This window comes from Lynx rufus, unplaced genomic scaffold (assembly GCF_022079265.1).
Source record: "Lynx rufus isolate CCGP_SWC_20201006 ecotype Redwood Valley unplaced genomic scaffold, mLynRuf1.p SCAF_5, whole genome shotgun sequence".
NCBI classification, from domain to species: domain Eukaryota; kingdom Metazoa; phylum Chordata; class Mammalia; order Carnivora; family Felidae; genus Lynx; species Lynx rufus.
The window spans coordinates 32,748,943-32,767,962 of NW_025814867.1; the positions used below are offsets into that span (position 1 = coordinate 32,748,943).

The 19,020-nt window shown below is 41.9% G+C and overlaps 1 pseudogene; it reads right to left on the bottom strand.

Annotated features, from left to right (window-relative positions):
- LOC124527130 (40S ribosomal protein S16-like) overlaps nt 1-9,974 on the bottom strand; it is a 36,507-nt pseudogene extending 26,533 nt beyond the window's left edge.
- Nucleotides 9,975-19,020: the final 9,046 nt, after the last annotated feature.

Below are 19,020 nucleotides of genomic sequence, written 5' to 3' on the forward strand. Positions count from 1 at the left end.
GCTGAAAAGCTGCCCACTCTGCCATGCACTTCCTGTGACTGCCCACAGTCATGAAATGAGTGAATAGGTAGAGAAAAAAAAAAAGCAATGGGGATTCTCCCCATATTATGGAGACCCCACTTTCTCTGGTCAGAGAGGACTCTCTCTCAGAGTTTTAGGTGCCCACCTGGCTACTGCTCCCATCTATTGTATTGCCATGAAATTGCCTATGGGCTAGGGAGTGAGAATGGAAAAAAACAAGCAAAGCCAACCCACTCCATCAGATCTGTAGGGGCTTGCTTTCTTATGCCTCAGAACAGAAATATAGATCGTTTCCCTTGGAGTTCTTTCTGTCCTCAGCTGGTGCACAGCTCCAGTCTTCCAACTGCCTTTGAGTCTAGGCTCAAAGACACTAAAGGATGAAACCAGAAAACTCACTGTTATTTTGGTGGTTCTTTGAGTTCTGTTTTCCTTCCCCAATCTACCTGCCACCGTTTACTTTTCAGAGTTGTCAGATAGAAGCTCCATGTACTCTGTCCAGGATTTTTGATTGCATTCAGTGGGAAAGGGAGGCTGGATTGTACTTACTCTATCTTGACTGAAACTGGAAGTGTATCTTTTTTTTTAACTTCCAGTATTTGGAAGACAGATGCTGGGCATCAGTCTATGAGAAGGAACAATCTTTCAAAACTTGTAGAATCTAGAAGTGATGATTATTTTGGATTTGATGTCAAAGGAGAGGAAAGAAATGGTATCCCTTTACGGTTTGAACTGGTGGTGCAGGAGACTGAAGTGGGCATTAATGGGAAGGAAGGGCAATCTGAAGTTGGAAACATGGACTTTTAGAGGATGGGTTTTTGCTAAGTTTAATTTCCTGAAAGTCATGGTAACAAACACGGGTAAGTAGCATTCTCCACCTAACCCTGCTTTAATGACTTAGCAAGATTGAAGATATTTTGCACATGTAAAAATGTTTCTAAGTATATGAATAGTGCAGGCTTTTATTACAGTCTTCACATATGTCTTGTTAACTAAGACCCTTTTGATTGCGGGTGATGGGACTCATCTTGAGCAGACTTGGGTAAAAGGAGGAATTGGGTCATGTACATCAGTTAAGATTGAACCGTTATACTGTGAAAAGGGAAGGGGAACAATGGGGTTTCAGCAACGATTTGATCCATGGTCTTGAACATGGCCAGTGTTCCTTCTCTGCTTCTCTGTGCAGATGGGCTTTCTCCACATGGTGAGAAAAGGCTTTTGAGAGCACATGAGTTTTGTTTCTTTAAGTCTACATTAATGAAAAACATTCTGGAGAAGGGCTGTCTTTGGCCTAGACCATGGATGTCCACCATTAACTTAATCAACTATGGCAGAGATAGGAAGATAGATTCATGGAAGGAAATGGTAGCCATTGAAGATACTGCATGGGGGGAGTGTGGGGCACGACCAGTTAACTAAAAGGGAGAGTTTTGGGCAAAACCAATATGACAGCATAAAGGAGAACCTTGCTTTCAGCCAGACTGAGATGTTATATCCTTGTAATCATATAGTTCTATTATGTTCTATTTTTCTTCTCCAGAATCCAAATTTACCTGCATCCTCTGGTCTTCCTTTCCTCCAATCCTCCTTATTATTACTATTTTTTAAATCATGTTTTGGTCATGTGCTGTTTTTTTTTTTCTTCTCAAATTTCTCCCAGTTGTTGCTTTTTCCTCTCAGCTTATCAACTTCTCTCTGTTTTTCTTCTTGACTTTCTCCCTGTGCTCTGTGGACACTGTTTACGTAGAAGCAAACTGAAAAATTAAGTTTTCTGAAGAGATTATGATCCCTAGTTCATAGCAGGAAATAAAAGGAAAGAGAGTGAACATTGGTTCAACATTCACTGAGTTCAAGGTCTTGGGCTGCCTATTGTAGCCCAGTGGTAAGTGACCCAGCCCCTGTCAACCATGAGCCATGGTTAGCACAGGGTGAGAGGCAAGTAAGCTGACAGTCATGGAATGGATTAGGCTAATGGCAGAGGAAGTCTAGGGTCCTGGGGACAACTGGATTGATTGCCTCCCAACCTGGATTTCCAAAGGAAAGATTAATGCTTGGGGAGACTAAGTAATTTGCCTTGACTCACATGTCTGGGAAGTGGGTAAAACAGGAATTATCCTTGGTCTGTGGAGCCAAAGCCCATATTTCCTCCCAATACACTTGGGGTTGCTAGAGGAAGAGCATGCATGAACTAGAGTTCAAATCAGGATTTGTTCCTCATCACAGCTGCCTTGAAGCTTCCATCTTCCCTTTCTTTAGGCTCATTTTATCATCTGATATAGCTCTACAGAGATGAGATGTACTTCTTGTGTCCCTTATCACCTTTTTGGGATTTGTCATTGATTGGATAACATAGGAGGGAGAGAACATCAGAGGTCATTAATCTCAACCGTCTGCATTCTAGTCAGGGCTATCTCAGATGGGGTATCTCTAAAATAGTGTGTGTTAGGGATATACAAAATTTCAGAAGGTAAGCTTGGCAGATAAGTGGAAAGATTTAAAGACACTGACATCAGGGTCCCTGACAAACAGCCTAGCCAGATCACCCTACTGTGAAGATGATGGTTCATGAACTCTATCACACACTTGGGACTTACCGTCACCTTTTTAGAGTCACACTCTTAAGCAGATTGGTCTCGGATATACATAGTATGAAGAAATCTTACATGTAAGAGAGAGATTAAAACAAAGAGATGCAAGTACTTTCAAGTAAATTGTCTGCAGTAGGAAAAAGTGTGAGGGTGAGTGGCTCAGTTGGTTAAGCGTCTGGCTCTTCATTTCAGCTCAGATCATGATCTTATGGTTTGAGAGTTTGGGCCCTGTATTGGGCTCTGTAGACAGTGCAGAACCTGCTTGGGATTCTCTCTCTCTCTGTTCCTTCCTCACTTGTGCTCTCTCTCTCTCTCTCTCTCAAAATAAATACATAAACTTAAAAAAAAGGAAAAAGTGTGAAAAACAACTACTACTAATATCCTCAGAGAACTAAAAGTTTGTTTCATTCACGAAGCAAGAAAAGATTACTATTAAACAAGTATCTATTAGAGGTTAAAAATATGAGAAATGAAATTATAAGCTCAATAGAAGGATAAGAAGAAAAATATGATGAAATCTCTCAAAGATAGAAGAAAAAGTCTGGTAATAGAAGATAGGGGGGACAATCCAAGAAAGATAGAGGACCAGTCCAACACCCAGAAACTAAAAGTCCCTGAAAGAGAGAATGGAGACATCAAAGAAGAATGTATCATTAAAGAAACAACTCAAGGAAATTTTGAAGAATTAAAAATTCAAGTATTCAAATTGAGAAGTCCTGCTGAGTGTCAAACACAATGAGAGAAAATCAGCTGACTCTAAGACACACCATAAAATTTCAGAACAGTAAGAATGAAGAAAGATTCAGAGAGAAAAATCAGGTTCTATAGTGAGGGTCAGGAATTGAATAATATTGGACTTCTCAATAGCAGCACTGGGAGGTAGCATAGGATGATAAAGCAACACCATCAAAACATTAGACGACTCAGATGCCCAGTAGTATCAGAGTTCTCTAGAGAAACAGAGCCAATGGGCACTATTTCCCTTATTGGGTATATAAGTGTATAATTGTACGTATTTATGCAAATATAAAAATGGATTTTTTCCCCCAAGAAATTGGCTCATGTGACTGTGGGAGAGCTGGTAAGTCTGCAATCTGTAGGGCAGGCTGGAGATGCAGGCAGGAATTAATGTTGCAGTCTTGAGGCAGAATTTCTTCTTCAGGAAACCTGTTTTTTCTCTTAAGGCCTTTCTACTGGTTGGCTGGGGCTCACCCACATTATTGAGGGCAATCTCTTTTATCTAAAGTCAAAGGATTGTAGATGTTAAACACATTTATAAAACACTTTTCACAGCAACATCTAGATTAGCATTTGATTAGGTAACTGCGTACTATAGCCTCGCCAAGTTGACACATAAAACTAACACACCAGACAAGCAGTCAGTTATGTGTGCCGGTAGCGTAAGACATTTTTCAAACATAGTCTTCCATACTGGAAGATGTGTTCCAACAAACCAAGGGATTAAACCAAAGGAGGACATGTATTTCAGGTTGGGCCGCCTTGAAGACTCTGAGATGTGGATTCTTGTGCAACTAAGGAGATAAGAAGAGAGTGGAGGAAGTAGAACAAGAAAATAGAAGAGGCCAGGCAGGGTGTGATTGCAGGCATAATTCAGTCTGATCCTGCAGGAAAATGCTGGAGTATAAGTTACTTTAGAGCTTTCCCAACCTGAAAAAAGGAGCTGGCTTGCATGCTCCCATACTAGTCCATCAATGGATAAGAGCTGTTCTGGGGCATGTTGGGTGAGTGATGAAAATTCCAAGGTACTTGGATCTCTGGCTTTAGGCAAAGCACCTCTAGTAACCCAAGGGTAGTTCTCCTCCAAAGAGCTATAGGTGTTGGTTGTTGGAAGCAAAAGTACATGAAGTCAGGAAGGATGTGTGTGTATGTGTATGTACATGTATGTGTGTATACAAAAGATGGTGAAATGGGGTATGACATTACAAACTGGGATATGAGAAACAGAGAATCCAACCCTGGAGAGAAACAAAGGAATCCTCAGGTCTATGGTGAAGGGAACTCCCTAGATGACAGTCATGCAAACAGTTTAGATTGCCCAAGTGGGTCAGAAGACTGGGAGACAATTACTCAAGAAGATAAAAATGATAAAATGCCTAATGAGTTTAAACATATTGAGAAGAGATTTACATATATGAAGAAGAGTTCACAGCTGAATGAATGATAAGGGTATAGGAAACTTAGCAAATGAAAGACCAAGACAATCATAAACTCCAGGGAAAACAAAGTGTATTAGAAAGTAAAGTAACCATATTTCATAAGCCCCATGACTCAGTTGTGAATAACATTGCATAATCATAATAATGTAAACACTGAGTGTACTGAATTTAAATCATACAGTAACACTACTGAGTGAATGGAGATAGGAAGTAGGTGTGTGTGTGGTGGATTGGAGAGAGTGGCAGGAGTCTCAGTTTCCATGTCAGGGTATAGTGGATAGAACATCTGGAAAATCAAGGAGCAACCTCAGTATGTTACTTACGGATGGAGAGGAAAAAGACCAAAACAGTCTTGTAAAGGTTGAAAGTGGGTTCCCTTGGGTGGTGAGAAAGGGGGAGGGATAGGGCACTGTGTGCAACTACTATTTTTCGTATAAGTCCTACAAAACAATTGGACTCTTGAAATTGTGTGCATGTGAAACTTTTATTAAAATAAAAGAGTAAATTAAAAAAGGAAAGCCCTACAGGCAGAGATGACAAAGATGTGGGAAATTAGGAGGAATAGGAGTCTGATTCAGATACATTTCAGATACATTAGTTTGTGTTTCCACCACTCCCAAGCAGGACCCAGTAGATAACAATGCCAGGAGGGAGCCTTTGATCTTCAGACTTCAGCAAAAAAGAATCTCAGAACTTTGAAAACAAACTCATAGAAATGTAGAAGTTTGGAGTCTTATATTCATAGAATCTCACTTTAATTCATCTTTTAAATCTCAACTCGGGTGTCACTTCCTCTAGGAAGCCTCTACTGACCTTTCCTGCACATCCCCAAGACCTCTTCCTTTTCTGCTGTTCTAAAACTCATCAGTCTGGAATATCAGGTTGTTTACTTATCCTCCTCCTCCGCTGATGGTAGAACATGCATTCTAATTATTTCCAAGTAGATGCAGCCATTTCCAGTTTGAACACAATTGTTGAGGATTTTTGCCCCAGCTCCCACCTTGTCCCTGGAGTGGCATCAAGTACAGGGAGTTGGAGATATCTCAGCTTCATGGAGAGCTCTAGGTCTTGGTCACAGCAAGAGTCCATGCTGGCTTTGGGGATGTGTAAAGTTACACATCCCAGATGTGTGTGTGTGTGTGTGTGTGTGTGTGTGTGTGTGTGTGTGTGTAAGTTCATTTATTTATTTTTTGGGGGGGAGGGGCAGAGAGAGGTAGAGACAGAATCCCAAGCAGGCTCAGTGCAGAGCCTGATAATGGGGCTCAAACTCAACAATTTTGAGATCATAACCTGAGCTGAGATCAAGAGTTGGATGCTTAACCAACTGAGCCACCCAGGCACCCACCAGATGTGATTCTTGGCATTCTGAACTATTGGCACCTGCAGAGATGTCTGTGTCATTGGCCTGTGCCTTCTGTGTTCCGACCATGAAGCTCTTCCTTGTCTGCTGTTCCTCCTCAGTTATATCCTTGAGTCCTTTGAGTGAACTCTGGAGTTTCTCTGGGGTGAGGAAGACTCAGGGACAGCCATGCCAGGCCCTATTTGCTCAGACATGCCCTCCACCATTTTCTTCCACTGGGTCTGCACCACAGTGGGGCTGTGAAACTCTCAATGACCTCACTTACCCTGTTGGGTCTTACCTGTGAGTGGCATGCATCCCTTCTTCCACAGATCCCTGAACTAATCTGTGCTCGTCTTCTGTTGCTGCACAACAAACATTACCACAAACCTAGAGGCTTAGAACGAGACACAGGTATTATCTCCTGGTTTTAGTGGGTCAGGAGTCTGGCTATGGCTTAGCTGAGTCCTTTGCAAGGCTGCATTTGAGGTGCTGCCAGGGCAGGGTTCTCTCTCACCCAAAGCTCAGTCAGGGGAGCATTTGTTCCAGGCTCACATGCTCTTTGGCAGCACTCAGTGCCTTGTAGGCGGCCACACCGAGGGCCTGATTTTTGTTGGCTGTTGGTTGGAGGAGGCTCTCAGTTCCTTGTCACATGGTCATTTCCATAGAGAAGCTCACAGCACAGCAGCTGGCTTTTCAGTTAACAGGGACAGTGTATTCTTGCAAGATAGCACTAAAATTGTATACTGTGCAGTCACATACACATAATCACGTACACTCTGTCACCTTTGCCGTATTCTATTGGAGGGCAGTAACCGGTCCTGCTCACACGAAAGGGGAGGAGATTATGCAGAGGCATGAGTACTAGGAGGTGGAGATCACGGAGAGCCGCCTCAGAGTCTATCCATTGCAAGGTCTAGTTCTTAGATCCAGAAGCCCCACTGGGGTCCTCGGCCCCCACTTCTTTATTAATCTGTGGCTCTCTCTCCATCTCTCTGCCTCCTTCTGGCCTGTGGAGTTTTGGGTTGGGGAACTGACTTGCTCTTCCTCAGGCATGTCTTCTTAATTGTACTGTTAGTACAGAATGCTGCCTTTTTGTACTCAGAAGCCAGGATTTTGAGATCTAAAGCTGTTTTTTTTTTCTACCAGAAGTTCCAAAATTCTATTTTCACCTCAAAAACTGGAAACTCACTTTTTTGTTCTTTGGTTTTTATGCCCTTCCTTTCCAATGCAGTAAGCCCGACTGCCCTAAATGCTGCCTGAAAAGTAGGGAAGGTCGTGGGCAAAAGTGAGTGACTGGAATAACATCACTATGCCCTACCACAATCCACAGGGGCTGCTGGAACAAATGCAGATACAACATCAGGGACCTGGGTGCAAATTCTGGCCCTACCACTTATTAACTCTGTAACTTAGGGCAAGTCATTTATTTTCTATGAGCCCCAGTTTCCTCCCCTATAAAATAGGGATAATGATACCTCCTTTTTTTTTTTTTTAATTTTAGAGAGAGAGAGCATGAGCAGGGGAGAGGGGCAGAAGGAGAGAGAGAGAATCCTAAGCAGGCTCCATACCCAATGTGACCCTCGGATCATGACCTGAGCTGAAATCAAGTTTGATGCTCAACTGATTCAGTCACCCAGGTGCCTCAGTACCTACTTTTATAATGTTGTGAGGATTAATTGGAATAAGGTTGGGAAAAGTGCCTTTGTAAATTATGATGTATCATATGTATGAGCATTACCATTATAGTTGCACAAGTGCACAAGAGGGCCCTTTAACTGATTGTATACCCCAGTACATGTTGACATGGCTTCTTTATAGTTATGGATTGGGGACCAAAGCCTTTGATGTATTATGTGTGTAATAGCAGGGGCCAACTGCAGGCTTGTAGCTGGGTCTTGGGCAAGGGCTGGTTTGACTTGAGATTTTACCAAATCATTGTTACAATAACCAGATGGTAATATTATGTGTGTGGATGCTTCTGGTAAATTACAGAGGTGGAATGAATGAACCATCAGATTCTGAAACTGGGAGTGTTATTCTAAAAGGCCATTTGGACAGAGTTTATTCATTCCTGGCACAATGTTCTTTCCATCACAACAGCATTGCAACCCATGATGTGATGCTATCGTGTATGGTCCCAGGCTGTGTGTAGGGGAGAGTTATGTTATGCATAGACTTGCAGAGTTTTTTCTTCTCTTTTGACTTGCTCAAACAATATTAATTTTAGTAAGTATTTAGGAGGTCAGCTGTCATGGGGTGGTATGGATGACAAAAGCAGGCTATAAAATTCCTTTAACTTTCTCTTAAAAATCTCATCTTCAGCTGCCTAGTAGCTCATCTTTTCCTAGAAGAAAGAAATTGATATATCAGATTGCAGACCCAGCTGAAGGCCTATAAAATGAGTGAATCAACTTGTTACATAGGTATGAAATTAGGGCCCTCCTGATGGTAGAAGGAACTTCTCGACAGGACCGCCTCATTTTGGCCACAGATATTTTGAATTTGTCCTTCTTTAGTGGGGTCTTTCCACATCATCTCTCTTTAAAGTCAGCTGAATTGAACATAGAGCATCTTTGTAAACTGCATTATTTATCTAACATTCTTAGAAGAGTGACTGTAGGTGTACCTTAGGCTTCATATTGAAATGGGAAAAAAGAGAGGATGATTCAATGATCTTAAGTGGTGGTGTTTTGGGTAAAGTGAGAACTCAGAGTGTGGTTGGCAGAGGGAAAGCATTAGTCCATAGGGGATCAGAGCAAAAGCCCATATTGACCTGCTCTGCAGAAAATAAATATGCAGACAGGGGTATCAGTATGGGGGAGGCTTCCCCTGCCTAGGGCATACAAGCAAGCAGGGTAAGCACTGCTCCCAGGCTGAGAGTGTTTGCTTCCTGCATTATTTTTCTAGGTTCACTAGTCTTAACTCTAGAAGGGGTAGGCAAAGGCTAATGGGTGTTACTAACATTTTTGAGTTTTTTTATGTGCCAAGCCAAGTGTTAGGGACTTCATGGATGGAACCTCATTCAGTCACAGTAAGAACTATATAAAGCAAATACAATGGCCATGACTTTTATGGTCCCAATAGGTTCTAAGACTCAGATGAGAAGAAATGAAACTAAAAATTTCTCTAACATTGAACACAGTTTGCAAATCCCTATTCCTGCTGCTAGAAAAAATGTAATCTAGCACGATTTCAACTCTTCAACCCAACATATTAATTTTTTGACCATTCCTGGTTTAAAATATAACCATTTCAAGGTCTGCTGCCCGCCCCCCCCCGCCCCCATACTCATGCATTTTGGTTAAAGGAGGCTTCAGGACCTGGTGGCATCAAGTTGGTGGGCATCTGGCCTGTCGTTGCCTCACTGATGAGGTATCTTCTGCAGATGCTCCTCTTTGTCTCTCTTCCCATCTCAGTTTGTGCTTAGTTTGGGAGCAGGGGTATCTTCCTCTGCTGACTTGGCCCCACTTCTGGCCTTTTCATCCTGAGCTTAGTTGTAGAGAGCTTCTTCTGATCTGTCCTCCCCAGCCTCAGCTATGGGGCCTACCTGACTATGCTATGGTTACATCCAGGCTAGCTCACAAGTGCTCATTCTCAGCAAACTTCTGCTTTCCATTCATGCCCATGGAAACTCCTGGGATTCCTATAGCCAGACCCATAGCCTCTTACTGTCATCTCTGCAAGGCTGCCCATCAACTTTAAGAGCTCTAGGATGAACAGGGCCCAGCCCCCTCTGCTCTCAGAGCATCTCTGCACAGCCTGGGCCTGCCCCAGGGATGAGAGGTGGGGAGCTGGGTTGCTAGAGGACGTCTCCTTCTTTCTTCCCAAACTCGTTTCCTTCTCCTCCATCTTGGAGCTCTTTCATTTGCTGTGATGTACAAGGCCAAATCTGCTTCCTCTATGGTATCTCCATTTACAAGTTTTCTTGTCTTACACTCAGGAAGTGTCCTTTGACCTTAGAAGGTGAAGGATGCAGCACATTTGTCCCCAAAGGTAACCATTGCTACATCAGTGGATATCCTTCCCTTTAGTTGCAGAACATCGGTGGGAGAGTAGTCACTGTACACTATACAGCCACTTATCAACTAATGCTTTGAAGTGTTATTTCACTATGTTAAATGTTATTTCACTATATAATGTTAGTTCACTATATTATCTCCATTTCACACATGAGGAAATTAAGTCTCAGAGAGTTTGAATATTTGATCAAGCTGGGCCAAAACCCAGAGTTGTCTTTTTTTTTTTTAATGTTTATTTATTTTTGAAGGGGGGGGCAGAGAGAGAGGGAGACAGATAATTCCAAGCAGGTTCCTCAATATCAGTCTGTAGCCTGACATGGGGCTCAAACTCACGAACTGTGAGATCATGACCTGAGCTGAAATCCAGTTGGACGCTGAACCGACTGAGCCACCCAGGTGCCCCCAAAGTCACCTTAAAGTAGATGCTTCTCATTCCCCCTCCCCCAAATCATACTACTCTCCATAGGAAGCCCATATTCCTTGTCAGGTTTGGGGTGGCCTCAAAGAAGGCCCCATGGGGTATGACAGGCTCAAAGTCACACTGGAATTGTTGACTAGGTGGGACTGTGAGAATCAAGGTAACTGTACAGGCAATAAATAGGTGTGTTCTGGCAAGTAGATCCCTGCTGCTTCAGTTAAAGCAGGAAGGAGGAAGATATGGTGAGTAAATTCCTCAAGATACTGACTGTTCTCTGCATTCAAGGAAGCAGAAAAACCAGCGAGAACCCACAAGTGGGTTCTACCCAGAGAGATGGCTTCAGAGACACAGGGGGAAAAGATACAGGGACATTCTTGACTTTTGAGGGCTGATTCACCAGCAGGCAAAAACACAGTATTGGAGACACAAAGGATACATGTGAACTCCCTATTTCCCAGAAAAAAGAAAAAGATTACTGGTCAGAAGTATAATAGAGCACTTTCAGCTCAAGGTGATGGGTCTATATACTTATTTTTTTTCCCTACTCAAATCTCACTGAAATGACAGAAGGAATAAAAAACATACAAACCTACAAGGACAAAGAATACAAGAGAAAACAGATCTCCAGACATTGATATTTGGAATCCCCCACACAAAGTGGCTAGGTCACCACCTGACCCCCTGCTATAAAGCCCAGAAGTCAACAAACTGCATCTAAACACACACAGCTTCCATTCAGTTTTTTAGGACTTTACTGTTAGTTGGACAACCAACTAATAGTTGGATCAGCAGACATTTGTAAAAAATCTCTCCCAGAAAAGATAGTGACCCAAACAAGCAAACAGGAAAAAGTAACTCCAAAGAAACACAAATGTGAAAGAAAGAAGAAAGCCTAAACAAACAAACAAACAAACAAACAAAAAAACCAACCCTCCCTATAATTAAATATCCTTAGAGGTAATGTGAGGTATTCTTAGAGAGATAAGAATGGATATGACATGGAAGTACTCCTGGGATTTAAAATATGATAAAAATTCATATTATATTCAATAAGTGAGTTCAAAGACAACACCGAGGAAGATAATGTAGAAGACAGTTTCTCAGGAATATAATAAAAAATAAAAGAGATGAAAATAGGAAAATAGGAAAGAAAAGATGGAACTGGAGAACCAAATCAGGATGTCAGTATTTGACTAATAGGAGCCCCAAAGAGACAAGAGAGAAAACTGGAGGAGAGGAAACTATCCAAGAAATAATACAAGACATTTTACAGAAATAATACAGGATAATTTCCAGGATAGGAGCTTCTGGTTTTAAAGTCCCAACAAAATAAATGAACAGAGTTTGACTATAAAGTACATCTTCAAGTAATTTCAGAGCATCAGGGATATAGAGAAGGGCTTAAAATTGTCTTAGGAGAATAAGCAGGTTATGTACAACATAAACGGCATGGAACTTATCAGTAGGTACCTTAGAAGGAAGACAAAGCTTTCAGAATTCTAGGACAGATGCATTTCAATCTAGAATTCCATATTCTGCCAAACCACCAATCAAGATCGAAGATAGAAGGACATTTGCAGACATACAAGTTCTTACAAATGTATCTCCTTTGCATGATGTTCAGAGAGCTACTGGATGTGTGTTCCACAAAACAAGATGGCAAACTAAGAATGAGGAGAACATTAGGTCAGTGTGGGGAGAGGCAACACAGGAGAGAGACAAAGGGAGTTCCTAGGATGGTAGGGAAGAGAAGTTCCAGCGCTGTGGCTAGTTTGCAGATCTAGAGAGCACCAGGTGAAATTTGAGCAGAGAGATGGAAGTCTCTGGTAGGAATGTTTCCAGGAAAATTACTGGAACTGGTAGGTTATCTGATATGTTTGATGGCATTGAGATGGTTCATATCATCCACAGGAGGAAGTTGACAATAAAGTATAAAATAGAAATATCAAGAAATAAGAATGTAATTGGGAATGCAGCCACTCTGGAAAACAGTATGGAGGTTCCTCAAAAAAACTAAAAATAGAACTACCCTATGACCCAGCAATTGCACTATTAGGCATTTATTCAAGGGATACAGGTATGCTATTTCGAAGGGACACATGCACCCCCGTGTTTATAGCAGCACTATATTGACTATCAACAATAGTCAAAGTATGGAAAGAGCCCAGATGTCCATCGATAGATGAATGGATAAAGACGATGTGGTATATATATACACGATGGAGTATTACTTGGAAATCAAAAAGAATGAAATCTTGCCATTTGCAACTACGTGGATGGAACTGGAGGGTATCATGCTAAGTGAAATTAGTCAGAGAAAGACAAAAATCATATGACTTCACTCATATGAGGACTTTAAGAGGCAAAACAGATGAACATAAGGGAAGGGAAACAAAAATAATATAAAAACAGGGAAGGGGACAAAACATAAGAGACTCATAAATATGGAGAACAAACTGAGGGTTACTGGAGGGGTTGTGGGGGGGGAATGGGCTAAATTGGTAAGGGGCACTAAGGAATCTACTTCTGAAATCATTGTTGCACTATATGCTAACTAATTTGGATGTAAATTAAAAAAATAAAATAACAAAAAAAGAAATAAGAATAGACTAATATTATTTAGAAATAAGCCATCAGAATAAACTGTTGAAAAATTAAAAATGGTTGTCTCTGAGAAGCTGAATTAGGGATGCAGTGGTAGCAGTCCCCAGTATTGATAAATCCATAGTTCTGTTTAAAATATATGGGGCGCCTGGGTGGCTCAGTCAGTTGGGTGTCCGACTTCAGCTCAGGTCATGATCTCACACTCTGTGAGTTCGAGCCCCGTGTTGGGCTCTGTGCTGACAGCTCAGAGCCTGGAGCCTGCTTCAGATTCTGTGTCTCCCCCTCTCTCTGCCCCTCCCCTGCTCATGCTCTGTCTCTCTCTGTCTCAAAAATAAATAAAAACATTTAAAAAATTTAAAATATGTATATGTATTATTTTGAAAAATATTTTGAAATTGCTGATATTTGTCAGTTTTGTTGTGTGAAAATGGCAATTACACATGATTCAACTTTATTAAAATAGAAATGTGAATCATTAACAGTAATGCTATACATACCAGAATTTATTGGTTCTACAGTAGTATGAAAATCAAGAATTTTTCATCAAGGTAGAAAAAGGAAAACAAAATTATAAGCGCTTTTGTATAAACTCAGTAGATGAAAACACTTCAGTTATATCCTCCTTGCCCTTCCTAGTTTTCCACATGTTTCTGTGTGTGAATTGTTTCTTCATGGCTGCACCTCCCTTCTTTAGCTGTCTAAAATTTCAGCCATGGTTGTGGTTTCTTTATTGATAAACGATTATTTGAAAACCATGCCAAAACACTTGTCTTGCTTTTTCATTTCTTGGCATCTCATGATGCCTATACCTTATCTCTTTATCTATCTCTATCTCAGTCTCCTTCTCCTGCATCACTTTTCCAAACACCGTGTCTTTCTTCACTTTGTTCAGATTTCTGGGCAGAGATTGGACAGGATTCACACTGTTAGGGTTAGGTGAGATACAGTGGTTCACTGTACAGTGCTGGTTCTGGACCTTAGCACACAAACACATCTACCCTGGAGTACCCTGGGAACTGCTCCTAGTGGCTCCGGGTGAGCCCAAGGCAACCATATGCACTGCAGGATGTAGCCCCTTAGTCACAGCTGATTGAGACAGAGATGGTACCTAACTCAAGCTAGGCCAATCAGATTCCCTTCTCTAGGAATTTGGAATTGAACTGGGAGGACAACCTGTTACTTAGTTTCCTTGTGGAGCTGCAACATGCTGCCTTAGGAGCTGTGGGCTGCACAATCTGTCCTGTGGGTAAGGATCAGGAAATGCCACTCTTCAGAAATAGGACAGTGAAGCAGATTTGCAGAGAAAATCAGAGATGAGGGATGGAATCGAAATCATGATGACTTCCAGTTGCATGTTCTAGTTCTTTCCTGAGAAAGGCTGCATTCTTCCTCTTGGATTCTGTTAAGACAGCTTAGTGGCCTTAAAAGAAAATCCCCCCCTCTCCTTTCTTTGCTTAAACTAGATTGAGTAGGCTACAGTAACTTGCAACCAAGAGACTACTAATGGAGACATGTTAATCTCTAGGATTCTGTAATTCAGTGACACATTGGGCTGCTTATGATTTCAGGGGTGGGGGACGTGGGAACCGAAGTCTTGGGCAATGGGAATGGGGTTCTGTGTGAGTGAATTATACTGGGTTTAGTGAATATGATAAGGTCCTCCCCCACTACTTTGCAAGCATATCTATGGGGGGAGCTTGACTACACTAGCTAAATATTCTTCTTCAAGTTTTGATGTTAGTATTGGAAATGCAGCAGATAAAAACCCAAGTAAATCCAGCTGGTATTTAACTGTGGTAAGGGGAGACACCCTTTCTGATGAAGATTTTTCTTTCTGGTCTTCAGTGTGTGCAGTGTGGAATCCATTCTAGAAAGCTCCTGTCTATATTAAATCCTTCTCATGCTTAGTATTTTTCTTCCTTCCTTGTGCTCTGTCTGACCTGATATGATGTCATTTGGGCTGTATTAAACATTTTTTTTGAAAGAGTGAACATTATACATTTCATCCAAAAAATGCTATTTCTGGGTCTACAATTCATCTCTGCCACGGCATTTTCCTGGTTCCTAAAGGACTCTGGTACAGACGTACCTTCTCCCCCTCCTCCCTTTCACCTTGGATTCAGCACTAAAAAATGTAAAAGACGTTAATAAGGCAGGAGGTGCTTTATGCCACAGGGTATAGACGATACTATTGGAAATGAGGAATCTTCTTCCTGAATGTTGTCAATTTGTTACTTTTCTGAGTCTGCTGGTGGCAGCTCAGCATGGGGCCCCGTTATCTCCCTGCCCAAGCAGCTGGCTTTGGGCGCAAGTCTGGACTAGGAGAGATTGCTTCCTGGCCCCAGTGGGGCATTTCACAATTTTCTTTTCCTTGAGAAACTTTAAAAAGCTGTCTAGGCTACATTACCTGTGTACTTCATTTGTAGCAGCTATCATGTGACTTGGTCCAGGAAAGGCAGCAGCCAGATACCCTGCTGTGGAGAGGGTGAAACGTGTCACCCTGTTGTGGGCTGGCGCCTGGGACACAGGGTTCACTGGTCTCTGAATCAGGCTATTTTGGCTCAACCAACACTTATTTGACACCTACTGTGTGTGAGCAGTTTATGCTAGGCCTGGGGATACAATGATCAGTAAGAGGTGGTCTGTGCCCTCAAAGAACTCACAGTAGAGTGATGAAGGTGAAAAAAATAAACAAATACCTAATATATAATGGGTAAAGTCAGAGAGAAGAGGAAATGCAGGAGCAGGAGGAGGGAGCAGCTAGAACTGGTATAGAAGGGTGAGGGATGGAATATGGAGGGAGGTGGTCATCTGATCTGCATCTCAAGGAACAAATTGGAGAAGCCAGGAGTAAAAGTGAAGGACAAGCATTTGAAGCAGGGGGAACAGCATGAACAAAACATGGAAGTGTGAAATGAGTGGCCTACTGGGGAGGGGGGATATATAAGACAGGGCTGGCGAGGTAAACAGGGCCCAGGTGGTTGTGTACCATGTTGCAGAGGAGGGGATTGACCTTTCTTTTATAGGTGTTGGGGAACCATCAATAAAAGGGCATGCCTTGCATAGGTGGAAGTGCTGAGTCCGAGGAGCAACCGAAGGGCTGAAGCCCAGGCCCAGAAACTCTGGGAAGGAGCTGGTGGTGGAGGCAGAACTGAAGGGCTGGCAGCAGTGCTGGCTACCTTCACATGCTGAGGGTCTGAGCAGAACCAAGACAACCAGAAGACAGACAGGTAGGTAGATGGGCAAGGAAGAATCCATGGGTGTGCAAGCCTTGAGGGCTGTGGATCTGAAGTCTGCACAGTGAGGTCAAGCTCAAAGAATGGGGCAGGTATTGAGGGTCAGAATAAGCCTAAATATGTCAGAATTGGTCAGAAGCTAGAGGCCCACTCAGCTGCTGGCACAGGACCCGTCAAGAGTTGTGACACCTGCCTCTTTAACATCTGGCCCTAACCACCCCTATCCTGTTAAGCTAGCTTTAGGAAATTATAGGTTTCCCCTCAAAAGTCCATTCCTACTATTCTAGAGGTGACTGACAAGAACCATGCTTGGTCATCAAGCTGCTGATATGGTTCCTGTCAATAGATATGGTGGTTTGGGCCAGTGGTGGCAATGGCGGTAGAGATCAGTAGACAGATTGAGATGTATTCTGTAGGTTGACACAACAGGACTTGGTTAGAGATTGGATGTGGGGCTGAGCAAGAAGGCATCTCAGGACTGACTCTAGTTTCTGGCTTTTAGCTATTAGAGGTTGGTGGTACCAACTGCTTATATAGTGTATTAGTTTGTTAGGGCTGCTGTCACAAAGTTCCAAAGACTGGATGGTTTAAACAACAGAAATCTATTTTGTCACAGTTCTAGAGTCTGGATGTCCAAGATCCAGGTGCTGGGAGGGGTGGTTCCTTCTGAGGGCAGAATCTGTTCCAGGCTTCTTGTTTTGTAGATGGCCTTGTGCTCCCCGTGTCTTCATGTCATCTTTCTTTTGTAAGTGTTGGTGTCCACATTTTCTCTTCTTACGAGGACACCAGTCATTTTGGATTAGGGCCCACCCTAATAACCTCACTTTAACTTAATTATCTCTTTAAAGATACTGTCTCCAAATATGGTCACATTTGGAGGTACTGAGTGTTAGGACTTCAACGTAAGAACCTGACTGGGGAGGTGAACAATTCAGCCCGTAACAATGGAAGTCATCAAGAGAGGAGCAGTTTTGTGAGGAAATTAAAGAGTTTAGTAATGCATATATTAAATTTGAGATGCCTATAATATATATATATATACGCCTATAATATATAATATATATATATTTTATATATATATATATATATATATGAAAATGTTATATAAGCAGTTGTATATACAGAATCTAGAGCTCTGAGATGAGGTCTGGGCTGCAGAGACAAATTTAGGAATGGTTGGCAAGTTGAAAATTTATTTAAAGCCATAAGAATTGGCCCTGTGTGTGCTGGGGAAAGGCACTTGTATACAAAGAATCCAAGTTGAATCCCACGAAGTCCACAGAAGTTCTTCCCTCTGTGACGCTATGGCCCATGTCTTCAGGCTTGCCGCAGAGTCAGTCCCCCAGGTCAGTTACAATGTAGAAATTAGCTCAAAAAGAATTGTGGAGGGGCGCCTGGTGCCTCAGTCAGTTAAGTGTCCGACTTCAGCTCAGGCATAATCTCACGGTTCATGAGTTTGAGCCCTGTGTCGGGCTCTGTGCTGACAGCTCAGAGCCTGGAACCTGCTTGGGATTCTGTGTCTCCCTCTTTCTCTGCCCCTCCCCCGCTCGTGCTCTTTCTCTCTCTCTCTCAAAAATAAATAAGCATTAAAAAAAATTGTGGATTACTTGGCAAGACTCTTCCATTGCAAATAAAGATTTATTTTAATTTTTTTTCAACGTTTTTTATTTATTTTTGGGACAGAGAGAGACAGAGCATGAACGGGGGAGGGGCAGAGAGAGAGGGAGACACAGAATCGGAAACAGGCTCCAGGCTCTGAGCCATCAGCCCAGACCCCGACACGGGGCTCGAACCCACGGACCGCGAGATCGTGACCTGGCTGAAGTCGGACGCTTAACCGACTGCGCCACCCAGGCTAAAGATTTATTTTAAAAAAGAGTCCTGACTATATATTATCATTATAAATATAACACATGCTTACTATTAAAAAAATCCCTGCAAACTAAATGGTATGGTAAAGGAAAGTGAAAAAAATTATCCCATTTTGGACACTTGATATTCTCTTACTTTCATTCCTTATTATAGGATCAGCCATAGCAAATAGCTTTGTAAGGTTTGACTTCTTTCCTTTGACAGCACCTTGGCTCAAGCAATATGCTGAATATCTTTTGCTACTTATCTTGGGGCTACTGTGCACATATACAAGACTGATAAAAAGTAGAAATAAATTTATAGGAATGAGAGAATTTTTTCTCTTTTTAATGAGGTATAGTTGACATACAACATTGTGTAAGTTTAAGGTATACATGATGATGTGATAAACTTATATATTGTGAAATGATTACCACATTAGGATTAGTTAACACCTCCATCACCTTACATGATTACCATTTCTTTTTTTTTTTATGGTGAGAATATTTAAGATTAGCTTCATAGCAACTTTCAGTATATAATATGTCCTGGTAACTATAGCCATCATGCTGTTCACTAGATCCCCAGAGCTTATTCATCTTACAACCGGAAATTTATACCCTTTGACCAATATCCCTTAATTTTCTCTCATCCACAGCCCCTGGCAACCACCGTTCTATTCTGTTTCAATGAATTTGACTTTTTTAGATTCTGCATGTGAGAACATACAGTTTTTATCATTCTGTTTCTGATTTTTTTCACTTAGC